At 43.7% G+C, this 20,453-nt stretch overlaps 1 protein-coding gene across 1 annotated transcript in view; it reads left to right on the plus strand.

The window, feature by feature from the left end:
• Positions 1-15,219: 15,219 nt before the first annotated feature.
• Positions 15,220-20,453, plus strand: part of PEA15 (proliferation and apoptosis adaptor protein 15) — a 165,464-nt gene continuing 160,230 nt past the window's right edge. The window contains exon 1 of the mRNA XM_068253545.1: positions 15,220-15,494. The gene's annotated coding sequence lies outside the window, so the exon portion shown is untranslated. The remainder of the gene's footprint in view (positions 15,495-20,453) is intronic.

Here is a 20,453-nt window from a genome sequence, read left to right on the forward strand (position 1 = left end):
GGCAGTTCAGTAAAATAATTTAGGTAGGTAAAATACCGCATTCAGTATTTTACACTTTTTTTTTCCAAATTCACTAAGATTTTCCGCATGGGATAGAAATTCAGTAATTTATCGAATAAACGTGCTTCAATTCACAAAGCCCTACTTGGTAAGTCTCACATACCAGCTGTGGAGCAGGTCAGGCCGTAAGTCCATGTGCATGAGTCAGGGTTTTCTGTCCAGTGCATCACTGGCATACCTTTAGATGTGCTGCAGCCACCAGGGGGAGCTCTTCTGTATACCAGTATGCAGATATAAAGGGATGCAGAAAAGCCTTTTAAAAGGTTTCCTTCTACTGCTGAAATCTGCCTTCCAGGGTATCGGACCAAGTCAGGGTGAGAAGCAGGGCTGTATGGCTCTCCCTGTTGGCTGCCTGGTTTACCCTATTGGCTGTCTGCTACATCTGTCAATATGTTACCGCATGGAGAGAGTGAGTTATTGGCTGGTCAGAGCTGGAGGTAAATACCAAACACTTTTGCTGGATTTACCAAATGCCTTAATCTTTGTGAATTGCAATTTCTTTACATATCTTGAGGTATTTATCGCACAAGTCGGTAATTTACTTCACTGGTCGGTAATTTTGCTTTTCAGTGCGGTAATAGGTTTAGTGAATTGGCATTTAGCATTGTGATTGGTAAAATCTGCTATTTTCTGCATTACCGAATGCGGTAATGCTGAGTGAGGTGAGGCCATAATAGCGGAACTCTACTGCCACTATTTTGGCACCCACTATTTTTTTTTCAGGCTCCTCAGGTGATACAATTTCTGGCTGTTGTTGGTAATTGCTCATTTTAACAAGGACACCTATGGCGGTGACCATAGTTCCCTAGCTGCAGTCAAGCTCAAATGTTTAATGTTAAAAGTGCACTAAGACGGCTACAATCATATAATGATGGACCATCCAAAAGCATAATTTGTCGTATACATGTCCAACTCTACATGGCAAAGTGCACAGTTCCTTCCTTTTTGTATTTGGCCTAAAAATGTGCTTTATTAGAGACAGATGCTGAATGTACAATCTGTATGTTGCCAGGCCAGCAGGTCCCTGAGGGCCCGTTTCCACTTGTGCCACACGCGTCAGTGAGACGGGCGGCGGCACTTCCGGGTCTGCCGGAACGCAGGCGAATCCCAGAAGCCGTGCCATGCATGGCTATGGGATTCGCAGCCTCCCACGGGAAAACTGTGGGCAGTTTCGGCCGAATCGCTAGGTTAAGCGATTCAGCCGGAGACGCCATAGTTTCCTATGGCAGAGTTTCCCCGCGCGATTTGCCTGCGGGGAAACTCTGCAGATTCGGAGCGGTTTCCGCTCAAGTGGAAACAGGCCCTGAGTGTTTTTGCCTCTTACACAGCAGGTTCAGTTTGACTTCTGGTTGTCATCCTCCTCACCGATGTTCTCGGAGCAGTCTTTCTTTAATGGGAGCTTAATTTGTTTATTTCACTAGTTGTTCTTTCAGCATTCATCTATTAAACCACCAGACTCCCAGGTAACCATCAGCTCTCTTAATGCTTCTACAAATTGCTCTGTGAATTCTCCATGGGGTTGTCCATGTCTGAAGTTGTATCGTTCTAACACCACATTTAACTTTGCCACAAGTAAATTCTTCACTGCTAAAGGAGCGGTCATTAAAGTGAACCTCCGGACTAAAAATCTACTCAGGCTTGGTGTTTCTTTAACAGTTTCACAGCATCAGAACTTTGTTTTTCTTACCAAAGCATAATTTTTAGCTGCATTTTTACCTAAGCTCCACCTATCAAAGAAAAAAAGCCCAGGCTTTTTTTCCCTGATACTGTGCAGAGCATGATGGGATTTCCTATGTTGTTATTCACGTTGCCTAGCAACTGGGAGAAGTGCTCAGGACACAGGACAGTTGGAACTGTGTCTCATGCTCCCTGTCACCTCCTTTCAACCAAAAAGATGGCTGCCATCATGAAATCAAACATTTGCCTGTTCTTTTAAAACAGTGTAGGTAAGAGATTATATTACCTGTCTATTTTAATTAACATAACTAATGTAACTTAATGACAGTATGTTTGTTTAGGCTGGAGTTCCTCTTTAATATCATCTGCTATTGGTAATATATATAGAAAATAGGATGCCCCCTACATCCGAGCAGTGAGTAAAGGTACCGATACACCAATCAATTTTCACCCGCAGATTCCATCATTGTGATCAGCCGAAATAGATCGAAAGTATTCAATACACCGTGCCCATTCAAGTGAGACCTCATTGGGGCCAGGGGCACGGCCGAAGATTGCTGGCCTGCCATAGGGGAAACCTGGGCATTTGGTCAGGGCCCCAGAGCCTGCGGATGGCCACCCAAGTTAATAGTGGTCCCTCAGGGCCTTTGCACTGTACTCCGGGTAGCAGAGTGCACTCACCTGTCTGGCTGGCATGCTCCATCCAGCCTGCATCCTTCCACCTCCATCCCTGAACACCGGCACCTGTTCTTTGTGACCTGGTGGCGTGTTATGTATGTACAGTATGTACACGCAGCCGGGTCATGGAGACGGAAAGGACACAGACTAAAGAAGGGAGCACCCGCCGTGCAGGTAAGTGCACTCCGCTACCTCGAGTACTCTGCAAGGCCCTTAGGGGAGCAGTACTAATTGGGGTCAGACCTGGTGAATCCCTCAGCTGGCTCTAGGGACGCGGGAGGGACACAGTACTATCTGCAACAGCAGACGTGGTTTCATAGATTTCTCATACATTACAACCTGAAATCTATTAAAAATCTATTTGCCGTGTGTGAGAAGAATAGATCCCTCCCTGATCAGATTTCAGTCAGAGAAGGATCTATCTGTTGAGGACATCAGATGGCTATCTGTTAATGTATGACCACCCAGAAGTACAACTATCAAAAATAATGCTAACATTTAAAATACACACGTACAAGATGTTTAGCTATATATAGTTACTTGGGTTGAAAAAAGACACACGTCCATCGAGCTCAACCAGAGAACAAAGTACAACACAAGCCTGCCCCCTCACATACCCCTGTTGATCCAGAGGAAGGCGAAAAACCCTTACAAGGCATGGTCCAATTAGCTCCAAAAGGGAAAAAAATCCTTCCTGACTCCAGGTGGCAATCAGATAAAATCCCTGGATAAACATAATTGGGCATTACCTAGTAATTGTAGCCATGGAGGTCTTTCAACGCAAGGAAAGCATCTAAGCCCCCATCTAAGCCCAGAGTAAAATGCACTACCTATGTTGTTGTCACTTACAGTAGAGAGTGAAAATTTGACAGGTTTTGGACTATTCTATCTCCTTATGGGGGATTCTCAGTTATTTATATATTTACAAAAACACTTACTTAATGGTAGTTGCTCAGACTAACTGCCACAATGGTGTGCAAACGAGTAGGGTTTTGAGCAGCCCATAGACGTTCACTGTATGTGATTTTGCGTGTGATACAAGTAAGTGTGTTCTGTGCCTTAAAATTCATGCTTGTCTGCACAGACAAGCATGCTTCCAGCCTTCGACAACTAAAATATGAAAAGGAAGAGGTGGTTTAGTTCCAATGACGACACTGGGCTAATAGATCTTTTGTAGTAACCCAGTGTCATAATTTTTTTAACCTAGTTTTATTATACCTTGAGCGTCTCCTAACCCTTTTGTGCTTCACACCCTCTTTTGGAGGGAACCTGGTGTTCTAACTGCAGCTGGTAATTGGCACTTTTCTCAGAGAGAAACCACACCAGGAATGCCCAGGAACGCCCCAGTGGAGACAGGGTTGAAATCTACACCTGTTTACTCGGTTGGTTGTCCTTGATGCGACACATCCGTGTGATTATTACTCTTGGTGGTCGATTCATAAAAGACTGAGCGAAAAAAAAATCTGGTCGGAAAAATACCGCATTCGGTATTTTAGACTTTTGTGTGCTAATTTATAAAAATTTTCAAAGGTGCAGTAAAAGTTCGGTGAATTACTAAAGCCCATTGATGGAAACCTGTTAGTAACAGCTGGAGAGCTCCAAGCTGTTCCGTGCAGTGAGGGAATTACAATAGAAGAAGCATCCCAGACATCTTTTTAGATTCACATGTTTTGTTATACTGCCTCTGCTTGCTCTGAATCTGTCTATTAGTCTTTCTTAACATTCTATTTAATTGCCAGAGCTTAGAAGAACTTCAAGAAACTTTAAACATGCCATGCTTAGGTTATTTTCCCCACTAGCTCCTATACATCTGCAAAATAAGAAGCCAAGAGGTTAAACAGTCACACAGCCTAAGCAGTGTTCCCCAACCCTATCCTCAAGGCCCACCAACAGTGCATGTTTTGTGGAAATCCACAGAGGTAGCTAATCAGCTCTGCTGAGACACTAATTACCTCACCTGTGAATGTTTGTGGTTTTCTGCAAAACACGTACTGTTGGTAGGCCTTGAGGATAGGGTTGGGAAACTCTGGCCTAAGGTATTCAGGGGAAGCCTGTTTTGTTCAGTTTTCGCTCTGCTGCTGCCCGGGGGGTTTAAAAGCTTGTCCCGCCGGTGAAGGCTGCGGGTCCTATCAGATTCCATCATTCAGACTTGCAGGAGAACAGGGGCCGTTTCTATTGGCTCCATGCTCCTGTCAGTAAGAGTTGCCTCTGCTTCTGCTTGTGAGTCACGGCTCCAAGCACAGTTGTCTCACACAGACTCTGCAATCTTTTCACCACTTCAAAGCAGACGGTAATCTTTTGTGGCTTTACCGCATGTTGTAGGCTTTATGAATTGACATTTACTGACGTGTTGAGGTATTTACTACACAAGTCAGTAATTTACCTCAATGCTCTGTAATTTCAACTTTTCATGCGGTAACAGCCTTTATGAATTGACATTTTCCTAAGTGCTCTGTAAAGTCAGCTGTTTTCTGCATTACCAAATGAGATAATGCTTTATGAATCGACCCCTTTCTCTACTACCCTCCCTGTAGTGATATACTGCACCATTTGGGCTCTTGCTGTCTCTGTGTATTTTTAACCACTTAAGGACCACAGGCTTTACCATCCCTAGTGACCATGCTCGGACTGGGAGGTGTTAAACCTGAGGAAATCCACTTGCTGGCCAAGCAGCAGTAATCAGGTGTTGCTGCTCACAGTGAAGAACCTCTACAGGTTTCTATTGGTGTGATAACACATGGCTTCTGCTGCTTGGCCAGCAGGTAGACTTCCTCAGCTTTTCAGCTCCCAGTACGACACTGGATCTACTCGTTGCATATCATAATAATGTGATGTGCACATATCCCGGCTGAAAAAGTGCTATGTGCTACAGGCCTAGTCAGGCGGTTTCTAGGCTAAAATGCACCCAGTGTGAGGGTGTAAAAATTGCCCCCCCCCCCCCCCCCCGCGGAGCCAGGTATAGGTGCCTGCAGTATAGGTTAGCCAGGTCTAGTTCCACCCAGTATAGGTAGCCAGGCATAGGTACCCCAGTATAGGTAGCCATCTAAGCTATAGGTCCCCCCAGTATAGGTAGCCAGGCATAGGGGCCCCAGTATAGTTGCCCCCAGTATAGGTTAGATAGGCAGGTGCCCTTGGTATAGGTTAGATAGGTAGATGCCCCCAGTACAGGTTAGCTAGGTGGGTGCCTCTTATAGGGAGCCAGAATAGTTGCCCCAGCATAGGTTAGATAGGTAGGTGCCCCCGGTATAGGTTAGTTAGGTAGGTGCCTTCAGTATAGGTAGCCAGTATAGTTGCCACCAGTATAGGCTAGGTAGGTAGGTGCCCCCAATACAGGTTAGATAAGTAGGAGCCCCCAGTATAGGTTAGATTGGTAGGTGCCCCCAGTATAGATTAGATAGGTATTAGGTAGGTGCCTCCAGTATAGGTTAGATTAGGTAGCTGCCCCCCAGTATAGGTTAGATTAGGTAGGTGCCCCCCAGTATAGGTTAGATTAGGAAGGTGCCCCCCAGTATAGGTTAGAAAGGTAGCTGCCCCCCAGGGTGTGAGAGATTGCAGAAAAGCCGCCGCGTGTGCTACTGAGGATGCGGCTGATTCCGCGTCCAGCGCGGCGGTTTGCACGCGGAAGCGTGTGTCTAGTGGCAGGGCGGAACGCGGAAAAGCCGCCGCATGCAACAACAGTCAGGCGGCTGGTTCTGCGTCCAGCGCGGCGGTTTGCACGCGGCAGCGTGTGTCTGCACACAGGCTTAGAAATACACGCGCGCGCGCGCTGAGAGGCAGAATTCTTATACTAGGCAGGGAGAGTCAGCTGACTCCTGAGCAGGATACTATTGGCTGAGCAATTAGGGGTGGTGCTGGAGAGCACTACTCCATATATAGTTTCTGCTGGCCAGTTGCAAGTTGTCTGCCGTTGCGATCACTACGTGGAAGCACTCAGACCTCAGTCAGATCCTACAGTGTGTTTGAACCAGGTGGACCTGGGAATTCACACTTAGCCAGATTACTTGAACTGTTATTCTGTTTATGCTCAGACTAGTTCCAGGGTGTAGAGACCAAGGACCTCACACCCAGCTTAGGGAACTGTACTATCATTTGTGTTATACTCCAGACTAGTTTCAGGGTGTAGAGACCAAGGACCTCACACCCAGATTAGGGAACTGTATTACCATCTGTGTTATTCTTCAGACTAGTTCCAGGGTGCTGAGACCACGGACCTCGCACCCAGACTTGGCATTGTTTGATATCTGTTATGACTTATTGCTTTTCTGACTACTCTTCTGTCTTCTGATTCGGTACCTCGCATATCTGATATTCCGTTGCCAGACCCTGCTTTGCCTTGGATACCGAATCAGCCTTCTGTCTTTGTACTTATCTGTCAGTGTGTTGCCGACCTGGTGAGCCCGACCTCGAGAGCTATCTCTCCTATTAAGAGATGGTCTCTAGACCAGATAGTGACATCCACCTTCAGGTGTCACTCACTCTCTGGCCTTCCCTATCTTCAGCCTGACTCCACCCCTTGAGGAGTCTCAGGGTGCTGGAAGGTTCCTGTGCTCTCAGAGCAGTGTCTCTTTACTGTTTATTATCACCTGCTCTTCAGGTGCATTACTCAAAGTACTACTGTTGCACCAAACACTCACATACCAAAAGGTGTCCAGAGGTTAGCAATATATCTGAATTATCGGTGATTCTGCAGATCATCAATAATCAGGTATATATCTGCATTCTTGGTGATACTGCAGATCACCAATAATCAGATTCTCTCTGCGTGCTGACACCAATCGTTACACAGGGTAGGTAGGTACCCCCCCTCCCCCCATATAATGGAGGGGGGAGTCAGCCACGGGGAAGGCAGCTCGAACTCTCCCTCCCTTCCTCTCCCTGGGCCGCCCTCCATGCTCCCCCCTCCGATGCCCCCCTCCCAACTGCGCTCAGGGCGGCGGCACGGGCCGCACGGACCTAGAAACAGGCATGGGCCTAGTTCACTGTGCTCAGTTGTAATAATCCTGCATGTCAACTTACTGCCCACTGCCGATAAAATTCTGCACAGAAGAGTCCGACTGAAGGTGGATTACCAGCCAGGATATGTGGACATGGCATTATTCATTTGGGAGCAGACACTCGGCTAACAGTGCCAAAGCAAAGTACCAATGCTCATGCAAGAGTCTATGCATTCATTGCTATGTTGGGGTATGTTCACTAAACTACGGAAAGCAGAATAACATTTGTAAGGTCTTACATGTAATTAGTATAAAGTATTGCACTGAATTACGCTCTACTGATTGCGCAATAAGTTACTCTGCTTACCGCAGTTTAGTGAATACACCCTTCTTTCAGACAGAGGAATTTTCCTTTCACCACCAGAAGGTTCACTGTTCTTCTGAGCATGTGAATAGCTCTTCACTCTACTATCAGCTGCCGGCATACTAAGGATGTCTTTCTGTACAGCGGGGAGTTGTCTGCCCATCAAGCAGCAATTTTCTGGTCCTGGATAGTCAGAGCTTGCATTTGAATACACTCTCTGCTTAGCTAATACAGTGCCCGGTCAAGAGCACCATAGTTAGGGCCAGTGCACACCAAAAATCACTAGTAGATACACAAATGCTAGCGGTTTTTGAAGCTGTTTTTCAGAGCGATTCTAGGCATGTTTGGAGCGATTTTCTAAACATGCCTAGTGTTGTTTGGAGCGATTTTCTAAACATGCCTAGTGTTTTTTGGAGCGTTTTTGTGTAGCAGATTTTATATTTTGTTACAGTAGAGCTGTAACTGAACCGCTTCTGTAACAAAAACGCTTGGAAAATCACTCTGATGTTTTCAGAGCGATTTTCCACTTTCCTATACTTTACATTGAGGCAGAAACACCTAAGAAAAGCACAAAAATGCTGCAGGACCCAAGTCTGTTGCGCACCATACCATTCACATTTATTATCCAAGCAGTTGTCACCCTTCAAGCGTTTTAAAAACCGTTTAGAAACGCTCTTGGTGTGCACCAGCCCTATATTGGTTTTGAAATCTGCCATTCTGCAACTTTCCACAAAAACAATAGCAAACTCCTCTACTGAACTCTGCTACTGAATGCCTTGTGAAGCTTTCATGACAGTTTCACAAGACGGTGACAAGTAGTCATTTTGTGATGCCACATATCATGATTTTCATTGTTTATGCAATGTAACTTACTGGAAGGCTGTTTTTAATTATTTTTTTGCATATAAGGCATCTATTTCATGATCGCAGGTGCAGCATGTCTGAAAGGTCCACTCCAGCAAAAAAAGTAAGCAGTTCAAATCTGACAGAAAAGACAGGTTTTGAGCTAGTTCATCTCCTCATGGTGGATTCTCAGGGTTTTCTTTGTTTTCAAAAGCATTTCCTGAACAGCAGTTTAACTGCCAAAATAATAAGATACCAGTCAGCCTCCCTACTCACTTGCACGCTATTTTGTCAGTTAGGCCTAGTGCACACCGAGCGGTTTTTGGAGCGATCCGCCGGCCGCATCCGCCTGTAAAAATGCTTGGCTAATGTATTGCAATGGGATAGTGCACACCGGCGGTTTGAGGTTTTTGCCAAGCCGCAAACGCGCCTCCTGCTGCACGCTTGCGGTTTTCGGAAGCGTTTCGTCCTCAATGTAAAGTATAGGAAAAACGCAAACCGCTCTGAAAAACGCTACTTCAGAGCGGTTTGCCAGGCGTTTTTGTTACAGAAGCTGTTCAGTAACAGCTTTTACTGTAACAATATTTGTAATCTGCTACCCAAAAATGCACCCAAAACCGCTAGGTATGTTTAGAAAACGTCTCTAAGGGCCCATTCACACTTGTGTGTTTTCAGAGCGATTTCAGCTCAGCTGAAAATCGCTAGCGATTTGAAAAACGTGTGCACAATGAAGGTGTATGGAAGTGTTCTCATCTAAGCATTTAGCGATTTGCTGAGACCAGGGCTGTGGAATCGGAGTCGGAGAGTCGTGGAGTCTGGCAATTTTGGGTGCCTGGAGTCGGAGTCGGAGTCGGGAAAAAATGCACCGACTCCGACTCCTAATGAATTTGTAACTGTAATTAAAATAGAAAATATGATAAAATGTTCTATTTCTCAGATAATAGTCATTAAAAATAATGTATATATACAGTATATATACAGTAATAGCTGTGCTTAGTCCACAAAAATGAAATAAACCAATCAAAATTAGTTACTTGTGCTGCTTCAATAAAGCAGCCCCCGTATTTTTAAGGTCAGATATACATATCTGATTTTGACTGTATATATGATGTGTACACAGGAATCTCTTATATATATACTAAATAACATCTATGCTGTAAGAATAAAGCCTGATGTGTAGCTGTGTCACTAATAGAGATGGTCAACGAGATGGAAATAATTCTGCACTGATGCTGATTTATGCAAATGTTTGCACTCCCTTTGCTGATGAAATCAAATAATTTGATATGTTGTTAAAATTTGGTTTGGTGACTACAAATTAAAGGGTAACTGAGACGGATGAAAAGTAAAGTTTTATACATACCTGGGGCTTCCTCCAGCCCCCTTCAGGCTAATCAGTCCCTCGCTGTCCTCCACCACCCGGATCTTCTGCTATGAGTCCTGGTAATTCAGCAAGTCAGCGCTGTCCGGCCGCATACCTCCCACAGCCAGGAACATTCTGCACCTGCGCAATAGTGCTGCACAGGTGTAGTATGCTCCTGGCAGCGGAGTGTGTGCATGCGCACTACGCCCGACTGGCTCAAGTACCTGGACTCATAGCAGAAGATCCAGGTGGTGGAGGAGGACAACAAGGGACTGATTATCCTGAAGGCGGCTGGAGGAAGCCCCAGGTATGTATAAAACTTTAATTTCATCTGTCTCAGGTTTACTTTGTTACACAGTAGTACTATACTCTACATATGCACTCCCCACAGAGCTGCAGGGAATCCACTGAGAATGCTGTGCACATTGAACACAGAGGTGTTGTCTGTTTACAATCTCCTCATTCCCCTGCAGAGTACCTGCACATCATTCTTACATGTACCCACACTTACATTGCCTAGGGCCTGATAGATGTTCTTTGTTCCGGTTTGTACCTTTTACAAGTACTCTTACCAAGGACTAGTTTTAGTCTAAAGGGAATAAATATAGTAGTCTAAATATCCTTCTCACTTCAGTTGTCTTGTAAAATTCCTAAGCGTTGGCAGTTAAGAGACGAATTTCATGTTACATACTTTTAATCAACAAAATTGTAATATGCAAATTAGAGGAGTCGGAGTCGAGGAGTCGGAGTCGGTGGAATCCTAAACTGAGGAGTCGGAGTCGGTGGATTTTTGGACCGACTCCACAGCCCTGGCTGAAACGCAAACTCGTTGCATGCAGCGTTTTCTGAGCGATTCTGGAGCGATTAGCGATTCAATAAAAGTATTTGAATTGAACTAGAAATCGCAAAACGCTAATCGCTGGAAAAACGCTCTCTATACAGTGGAAAATCGGTAGGAAAAAACGCCAGAAAAACGCTCAGCGTTTTGCATTAGCGTTTAGCGATTTCTAGTGTGAATTGGCCCTAAACATACCTAGAATCGCTCTGAAATCAGCTCCAAAAACCGCTAGCGTTTTGTGGATCTGCTAGCGGTTTTGGTGTGCACTGGGCCTTAGACTTTGCAGCTGCTATTCAGGAAATGCTTTTGAAAACAAAGAAAACCATGAGAATCCCCGTGAGGAGATGGATTAGTCTAAAACCTGACAGTTCTGACATATTTTAACTGCTTACTTTTTTGTCTGGAGTGGTCCTTTTAAAGGACAACTGTAGCGAGAGGGATATGGAGGCTGCCATATTTATTTTAAACAATACCAGTTGCCTGGCAGCCCTGCGGATCCATTAAGCTGCAATAGTATTTGAATCACACCAGAAACAAGCATGCAGATAATCTTGTCAGATCTGACAATAATGTCAGAAACACCTGATCTGCTGCATGCTTGTTCAGGGGCTATGGCTAAAAGTATTAGAGGCAGAGAAACAGCAAGATAGCCAGGCAATTGGTATTGTCTGAAAGGAAATAAATATGGCAGCCTCTATATACCTCTCGCTACAGTTGTCCTTTAACCACTTAATGACAAGCTGACTTATAAAAACGTCCTACTTATGGCTCCAGGACTGTTTTAAAAGTCAGACAGTGCTGCTGCCGCTGTGTGCGAGCATGTGCGCGCGTGCACATGCGCGCCCACGCATGTGCACGCTCCCGTGCACGTGCATTCCCGTCCACGTCCACGTGAAAATAGTGGGGGGGAAAAAAACACCAAACAAAAAATACACCTTTATTTCCAAATACTATATTTTCACCATACTTTGTACTAGGGACCTAATTAAAATCTTGTGATAACCAGAACAAATGGGCAGATAAAATGTATGGGTTTTATGTAAAGTAGCAGTGTTTATATTAAAACTATAGGGGATGAAATTGGAGAAATAGTGTATTTTTTTTTTATTTTTTCCTTGTTTTTCCCTTTAAAATGCATAAAAAATTAAGTAATTACTGGAAACAAATATCAGCCTTAAAAAGCCCAATTGGTGGTGAAAAAAAACAAGATATAGATCATTTTATTGTGATTAGTAGTGATCAAGCTATTGGCAATTGAAAGGGATGAGCACTGAAAGGTGAAAATCGCTTTTACCGTTAGGGTAAAAATGCCTTTGGAGTGAAGTGGTTAAGGGAAACCTGAGGTGAAAATAAACTGATCAGCTAAACGATGATATCTTTCCTAAAAAGGACTTTTTTTAAGAATCCTAGTTATATTTTCTCTGTATCAGCTAATAATGTTTTATGTTGTATTGTCTTATATGCAAATACAGTGTTTCAGTGTTCCAGATGCTAAAATATATAAACTATTGACCTTTTTTTAATCTATCCCCTGCTCTCAGAAGCTGTTCTCAGCAAGAAAAGTTTTATGGCTGTAATTCCATATCAGTGAGGATTACTCTATAGTCCAATTAACCCTTTCCCTGCCAGCCAATTTGTCCTATCTACTGCCAAGCAGTTTTTAGACATTTTGCACTCACTAGGTTTACTTTGGATTTTTGACAAGAAAACCTACATGATATAGTACATATTATATATTATTTTTCTGTAATGAATTGGGCTTGAACACTGAAACAACATTTTGTACTTTTTCTGGAAATGTAACAACATTTTTGAGTGAAATATGTAAAAAAAGAAACATTTTTCTGTTGTTTTTTCTCTTTTTCAAAGAATTACATTTACTGACAAAAATGTTACTGTTTGTAAAAGCGCTGATTCTGCTGAATCCAACGATACCAGATATGTATTGGTATTCTACTTTTATTGTGCTGGAATAGGTGCCACCAGTACAGGTAGCCAAGTATAGGTGCAGCCAGTATACATAGCCAAGTATAGGTGCCACCAATTCAGGTAGCCTGGTATAGGTGCTGCCACAACAGGTAGCCAGATATCGGTGCAGCCAATATAGGTAGCCAGGAATAGGTTCCCCAGTATAGGTAGCAGGCATAGGTGCCCCAGTATAGGTAGCAGGTATAGGTGCCAACAGTATAGGTAGCAGGTATAGTTGCCCCAGTATATTTAGTAGGTATAGTTGCCCCAAGTATAGGTGCCACTGTGAGAAGGGGAGCAGACATCATCCTCCCTCCCTCTCCATGGGTGCTCCTCCTTTGGCCTCCTGCAAAGCTGGAGCACAGTGGAGTGTAATTAACTCACCTGCTCGCTCACTCCATCCGGTGTCCCCGCTGGCAGCAGGCTCTTCTCTGGCCGCCCAAGCTCTGTATGACTTGTATTGAATCATGCATCATACAGGGAAACAGGAAGAAGAGAGGAGACGGCTGCCGTTACATGTGCGAGTAATTACACGGCAAACACTGCTCCAGCTCTGCAGGGAAGAACAGGAGGGGGGCCCATGGAGAGGGAGGGAGGAATGATGTCGGCCCCCTCCCCACTGCTTAGTAGGGGACAAATTGCCAAAAAGCATACTAGGTACGTTGTTGGCAGTTGGAACCCTTGCCTGCCAAACCGTACCTAGTAGGTGCTTGGCAGGTAAAGGGTTAAAGGGAAGGTTCAAGCAAAAGAAAAAATGAGATTCACTTACCTGGGGCTTCTACCAGCCCCATGTAGCCATCCTGTGCCCTCGTAGTCACTCACTGCTGCTCCAGTTCCCCGCTGGCAGCTTTCTGACCTCGGAGGTCAGGGCCACATTGCATACATTTTTACGCATTCCAGCTAGTGCAGGAACAAAAATTTACGCGTTTCACCACTAACGCACCACTAACGCGTAAAAATGTATGTGTTAATGTTCCTGCACTAGCGGGAATGTGTAAAAATGTACGCAATTTGGCCCTGACCTCCGAGGTCAGAAAGCTGCCAGCGGGGGACTGGAGCAGCAGTGAGTGACTACGAGGGCACAGGATGGCTGCATGGGGCTGGTAGAAGCCCCAGGTAAGTGAATCTCATTTTTTTTTTTTTGCTTGGACCTTCCCTTTAAGGAACACAGCCCAGTTATTTGTATGCTCAGCACTGTACATACATGTCTTTCTCATCATGTCACATCGGGCATCCTTTAAAGGCAATCTAAAATGAATGGAATGTGGAAGCTGCCATCTTCAAAGTAACAGACCAGCAACATAAGTATGTAATTAGAGTGTCATCAGGATGCTGGATCAAGGATTGTGCTTCTATGGAGTTAGGGCCGTTTCACACTGGAACTTATCTAGTAAATGGATTTGTGAAAATCAATCCGATTTCCGTATGAACTGATCCATTTCCGTTCAGTTCCGTTTTGGTGGCTAAGACCATCCGTTTTTTAGCCAGTGTGTTTAACAGGATCAGTTTTTCATTGCCTCCCATGTAGTGCTTCAGCATCCTTTTCCGTTCCGCTGGGTTCCATGTATGGAAAAATCGCTGCAGCACCAAACTTACTGTTTATGGTTCAGCGGAGCGTGCAGAATGGATTTATTCGAACAGACCAATTTGAACGGATCCGCAGGTTACTACTGGATCCCTGTGAATCCGTTATGTTCATTCCATTACGATTCGCGACCGGATCATTTTTTATTGCCAGTGTTAATAAAGCCAGACAACCGGCCAGAGGCATCCAAACTACATATTGCGGAGCTCGCTCACAACAACTACTCTGTCAGAACTGGTTTAAAATTGAAAGGGCCCCGCATTTTATACAGTTCCGTTACTTTCTCCTATGGGTACGGTACGTTCACACTAAATCCATTGTGATACATATGCAGCACATCCCAACAGATTTTACAACTCGAGTTTCTGGTAACAGGTGACTTACAATGCACGGTAGCTCATTACCATTTGTTTGTAACATGGGCACAACATGTGTGTTGTCCAATAGCGCACAGCTCGGTTGCACTTTAGTGGCCAGCATAAATGTTTCTAGTTTTCAAAGTTCGCCTCCCCATTGAAGTCTATTGCGGTTCGAAAAGTTTGCGCGAACTGAACTTTTTGCAGAGGTTCGCGTTCAAAAATCGGAGGTTCGAGCCATCTCTAATTGTGAACCTTGAATCCGTGTGCCTGAGCTACATACTGTACTCATTCTGGGTCATGGATTCTGAGTAGTATTGGATGCAGTGGATGAACACAGTATATTAAGCAGGAATTCAGCAATAACAACTTCCACATTCCTTTCACTTCAGGTCTCCTTTATACAACCCCAACCTAAACTGCATCTCCTCCCCATCTTTCTGTTCTGTAGCTCTATGGATGCAGCCTTTTCTTTCTGGGCGTGCAGCAATTAATACCAAGCCTATCTCCGTCTCCCTCTCTCTCACACACACACAACTGAACTGATCCACACGCAGAGTCTGACATCACTCAGCACAAAAGGGTGGAGTGAGCCTACATTGAAATCTCCTCTGTCTGAAGGGGAAGGGAATTTCTGTAGCAGGCAGAGGCAGCAGCAGGACCCAGCAGCTGAGCTACGTACAATTGCGAGCTGTTATTACCATCAGCACCTCCGGACACAGAACCTCTGGAGAGGAAGAGCCACTTGCTTTGCTAGACGCCGCTGTGGACAATTTGGCACCCCTGTGAGATATCTCCAGACTTCGCCGGCTTGACCAGGGGGATACGGTAAGGAAAGATCGATGTCCTTTCTATAAAAGATGGCCAGAGCATTGGAAGGGCGTGTTGGGAGTGGCTGCTGGCACTGTTATCTTGGCATTGACGAAGCAAGCTACAGTCTTGCCTGTGTGACATGTCTTCTGTGCATTTGCGTAGTAGAATCAGTGGCCATGGCATGGCTTCATCTGTCAATGAAGATGCGTGCAGTTTAACCCGTGCGGAACTTGTGGCAGCACTTCATTCAACTTTGCTTGGGGGTGTCACTAGTTTCTCACTCTTCGATATTCAGTCTAATATCGGTCCACCTCTATCTGGCTCATTTTGTCTGTCCCAGAACAGGCAGAGCTTACAAAGGGGGACTTTCTTCCAGTAGAAACGTGCGTCAATGTATATTAACTTTTTTGGCAAAAGATGCAGACCATTTGTTTCCTGGGTACTTCTTGAATCTGGATAGATTAAAGCAGCATCTTAATAAACAGGGTCCCTAACCTTACGACCTTTTCTGCTCAGGACAAGTTATCAAATATAAGCCATGGAGGGTGTAAAACCTGTGGGATCTCCTCACTTGTGCTGGAGAAATAACTTTAATACGTTTGGTAAGAGGATGGCAGGATGTAGACAAGTGGGCAAGTAGGTGCCCCGCAGCAGGTGTTTCTGCAGAGGTTCTGGGGGAAATGGCATCATGCTGATCTCTTGACTAGCCGGGAGTTGGCGAAGTTGATGCTATTTCGTATGCAGCCCTCCCTCCCCTGGTATATGACGCCCTGGGCTGAGGGATGGAGAGGAGCTGAATCACAGTGCTGATGCATCGGCCACAAAGTCACGTTAGGAAGTTTGGGCGTGTTGTTTGGGGAAAGGAGACGGGCAGCATGACAAGAGCACTTCCGAGTCTGGCTGCAGGAGGAGAATGCCAGGGCCTTCCCGTACTGCCACCCTGTGCCAGGATCCTACCCTGGAAAACACGAGCTGTTCTACATGTGTCATACAACAGCATCCTAATGATTATTTCATAAGGCAAGGAGCAAACTAACAATGTGGGCAAGCCACCATACATAGCACAATATTTGCAAACGATGTAGCTGATGGGAAGTTGCAGGGACCAAAACATTACTATCTAATCTGTTGGAAACTAAGTTTTGCTTTTTACTGTATGGAGAAAGGAGGGGTTCTTTCCGCAATTCAGAAAACATTATTTTACAGTTTAGAAATCAATTTTAATTATTCTCATAGACAGGTCTGACCAAACCAGCCCATAGATACCAGACCTAAGGTGCCCACCAATGGTACAATTTTCAGCAAAGAATCACCCAAGTGATCGGATGATTGCAATCGTATTGGCAGAAAATAGATCTCGTCTATGTCACAGATGTCTGTGAATGCTGCTAATGGTAATCAATTCATGACAATTTAGTCGATCTGAAAAACTATTTTTTTTATAATCAGTTGTGAAGGATATGAAGTACAGATTGGTTAATTGATGTTGCAATAATCGATGTATTATGACATTTTATTTCTGACCGCATTTATCTGGTCACCTGGGCTATTTGCTTAAAATTGTACTGTTAGTGGGCACCATTAAGGCTGCCATTAACAGTACAATTTTTAATGAACATTTTTATGATGGTTAATCGGTATTGCAGATTTTTCATAGATACGATTGTAACTGGATTCGACATGATCACACCCAATCAAAAATCGTTCACTCATCTGACTAGTTAGGCTGTACCCGATTGGTCACTGCAATTTGGTTTTCTGCAATTTGAAAATCCCTTCTTGTGTTGAGAATGAGAATAATCTTAACATATAATAAGCTTGATTGACTTACTTGCCCAACAATGCAGTCCATTACTGCAAATCGACATTCCAAGAGTCGAGCTGAAATGTGATTGGTTGGTGTATGACTTTGTACATCACTGCATACTTAACATAACATAAACCCATTTTGGTTAAATTGCTATACATAATTTGAAATAATGCTATCATAAACACCCAAAATATCTTGATGCTAATTTCCCTCCCATCATGCCCTGTAAGGCAAAATTTATGGTTACAAAAGGAGTTGCATTTTACTGTGACCCAGTCATGCCCTGCTGTACCACACAGTGCTGTCACCCTGCAGAGGGGGAGGTGTTCAAGACTGCTTACATGAAGGTGTTCTCCATGTCTATATCTTACTAATGGGCAAGCTAGAGGCAGTCAGGGGACACAGGTAAGCCAGAGCAGCAGTTTATGAATGCTGGTATCATCCTCTGGTTGTGCCAAATGATAGGGATGAGTGAAGCACAAGAGCATCTTGACAGAATAACACTGATTTTTTTTAATTCTGGTGGACTGATAAGATTTGCTGTGCACGCCGATGTGTTTAAAGTTTGTTCAGTAATGTTAGTGTAATTTTTCAGACACTGAGCAACCACCTGCGTCAAGAAGAAGACAGATTGTAGTTCAGGAACTACAATACCCAGCATGTTCAGCCAGTCAGATGAACCATATGATTATCCTGCCTCAGTGCCTACTTGGTAATCCTGTTATCTAGCCCCTAGGTTCTCAACGTGTGGTATGCGTACGTACCCCAGGGGGTACTTCTGATGATTCCAGGGGGTACTCAGACTTGATATACTTAACCGAGAATAACAAATTTAGAGTTTTAGAAAATGATAGATCTTATTTAAAAATTTCAGCCTGCGGGGATTTTTCACCTTATGCCTCAGAGCAATTTTCACCTCCCATTAATTTGCTAAGAACTTTATCACTACTTAAAACAATTTATTGATCTATATCTTGTTTTTTTCCGCCACTAATTAGGCTTTCTTTGGGTGGTACATTTTGCTAAGAATTATTTTTTTTATAAATGCATTTTAACAGGGTTAATAAGAAAAAAATGGAAAAAAATCATTATTTCTCAGTTTTCGTGCATTATAGCTTTAAATTAATCCACGCTGCCATAATTAAAACCTATGTATTTTATTTGCACGTTTGTCTCGGTTATGACACCATTTGAATTTGGTCCCTATCACAATGCATGGCGCCAATATTTTATTTGGAAATAAAGGTGCATTTTTTCCATTTTGCGTCCATCACTATTTACAAGCTTATAATTTAAAAAATGTTCGTAGTATACCCCCTTCAAATGCATATTTAAAAATTTCAGACACTTAGGTAACTATTTATGTCTTTTTTTTTTTTTTTAATTGTAATTTTTTTTTCCATTAAAAATTTTATTTGGGTAATATTTTGGTGTGGGAAATAAACCGTTAATTTTTAATGTTATAATATGTGTAAATTGTAATGTAAAAAATATGTAGATGTAGTTTTACCATCTGGCCACAAAATGGCCACCTTGAGTTTTTTTTCCTCCTTGTGCTTCTCGCTAAGCGGAAGCAAAAGGGGGACGCGGAAAATTGTATGTGCAGAAAGACTGAAGCCTCTAGTAAGAGCGCTTTGGTTTTTCTGGTGGGGACACGGATTGGTGATCAGGAACCATGTTCCCGTTCACTGATCCCAGGGCTACCGGGGGACAGCACGGGAGCGCGCCCACGATCGCGCGGGAGCACGCCGAAGTGTGGCACCGCAGCAGAGCAGCCGCCCGAACGTGAGCATCACTTCCGGGTGGCAGAAATGGTTAAACAACACCAAATTAGTATTTTAGCTAATTAAAAGCAATAGTAAATGCTTGGAAATTATTTACAACCAATTATCATGTACTACGATTAAATATATATTTGTCAAGGGATACTTGTGATAATGTTTACTATGTTAGGGTGAACTTGGTGAGTACAGGGTTTTAAAAGGTGTACATGCCAATAAAATGTTGAGAAACACTGCTCTACCCTACTCAGACTTTGTTGGAAAAAAATAGACTTTCTTTGCCTGCAGTTTATAGAGATGGCAGGTTAGAAAGTTCCTGCCCTTCCCTAGCTTCATCATGTGTTGCTGTCTTGAACCGAGGCTCAAAACTCAATATATTTATAGGAGGAAGTTTGTAAAGCTTTGTGCTGGGCAGTGTCTGTATGCTAGGGAGCTTCAGTGCCTCTATTCTCAGTCATGCTTGACATGAGACAAGCATGGGGGGTGGGGGTGCCTTTATAGAGAGAACATAACCGATTCTCTCAGTCTTATTGCTGTTTCCTGTTTCACATGTCTAAAAACACAACATTCCCGTAGAGAAACTTCCTGAGCCCTGCAGGTCATGCACTCTGACGGTATAATTCACTTAAAAGAGCCTCTCCAGGCATGTCAGTATATATTGACGGATGTATGCAACAGCCAGCTTTGATTTTTAAGTTAGATACAAGACATACGTTCTTTTGCAAGTAATGAGTCTATTTCATATATTAGTTTCACCTTTTAAGTTCAATTACTGACATAAATTAAGTTTTAATGTGAAATTCTAATTTTTCGAGTTTTACCTGTATGCAAACAAGCATAGGCACAATGTACTGAGCTTGTGATAATTAAATATGTAGACATCATCTTCAGTGAAAACTGCATGCCAAAATGAGCAGTAGTTATGGGGACACAATTTACTAAAGCAATATGTAAATGTTGGCTTTTCCAAAACTCTTGCCCACCCTTTCTTACCTTTTACTCCCTATTAGCTATTCAGAATGGATTAGTCATTGAACCTCATGAGCTCCACTCGCCGTTTTCCACTTTGCATGGAACTTCTATTTCCTGTCAAACTGCTGGTGCTTTTAGAATGCAGTTTACACTGAAGCAACCCAAAATTATGCATTTTTTAATGATGTCATCACTCCTCAGGCTATTGACAGATTGCATTGAACTCCATAAGATGACACAGTAAGAGATTGTTCATGCTATACATGTTCCTGTGTGTTTACAACAATGTGTATAGTGCAGGCATGGGCAAACTCAGCCCTCCAGCTGTTACGGAACTACAAGTCCCACAATGCATTTGCCTTTATGAGTCATGACTGTGGCTGTCAGACTCCTGCAATGCATTGTGGGACT

The sequence above is a fragment of the Hyperolius riggenbachi genome, chromosome 9 (genome assembly GCF_040937935.1).
Source record: "Hyperolius riggenbachi isolate aHypRig1 chromosome 9, aHypRig1.pri, whole genome shotgun sequence".
NCBI classification, from domain to species: Eukaryota; Metazoa; Chordata; class Amphibia; order Anura; family Hyperoliidae; genus Hyperolius; species Hyperolius riggenbachi.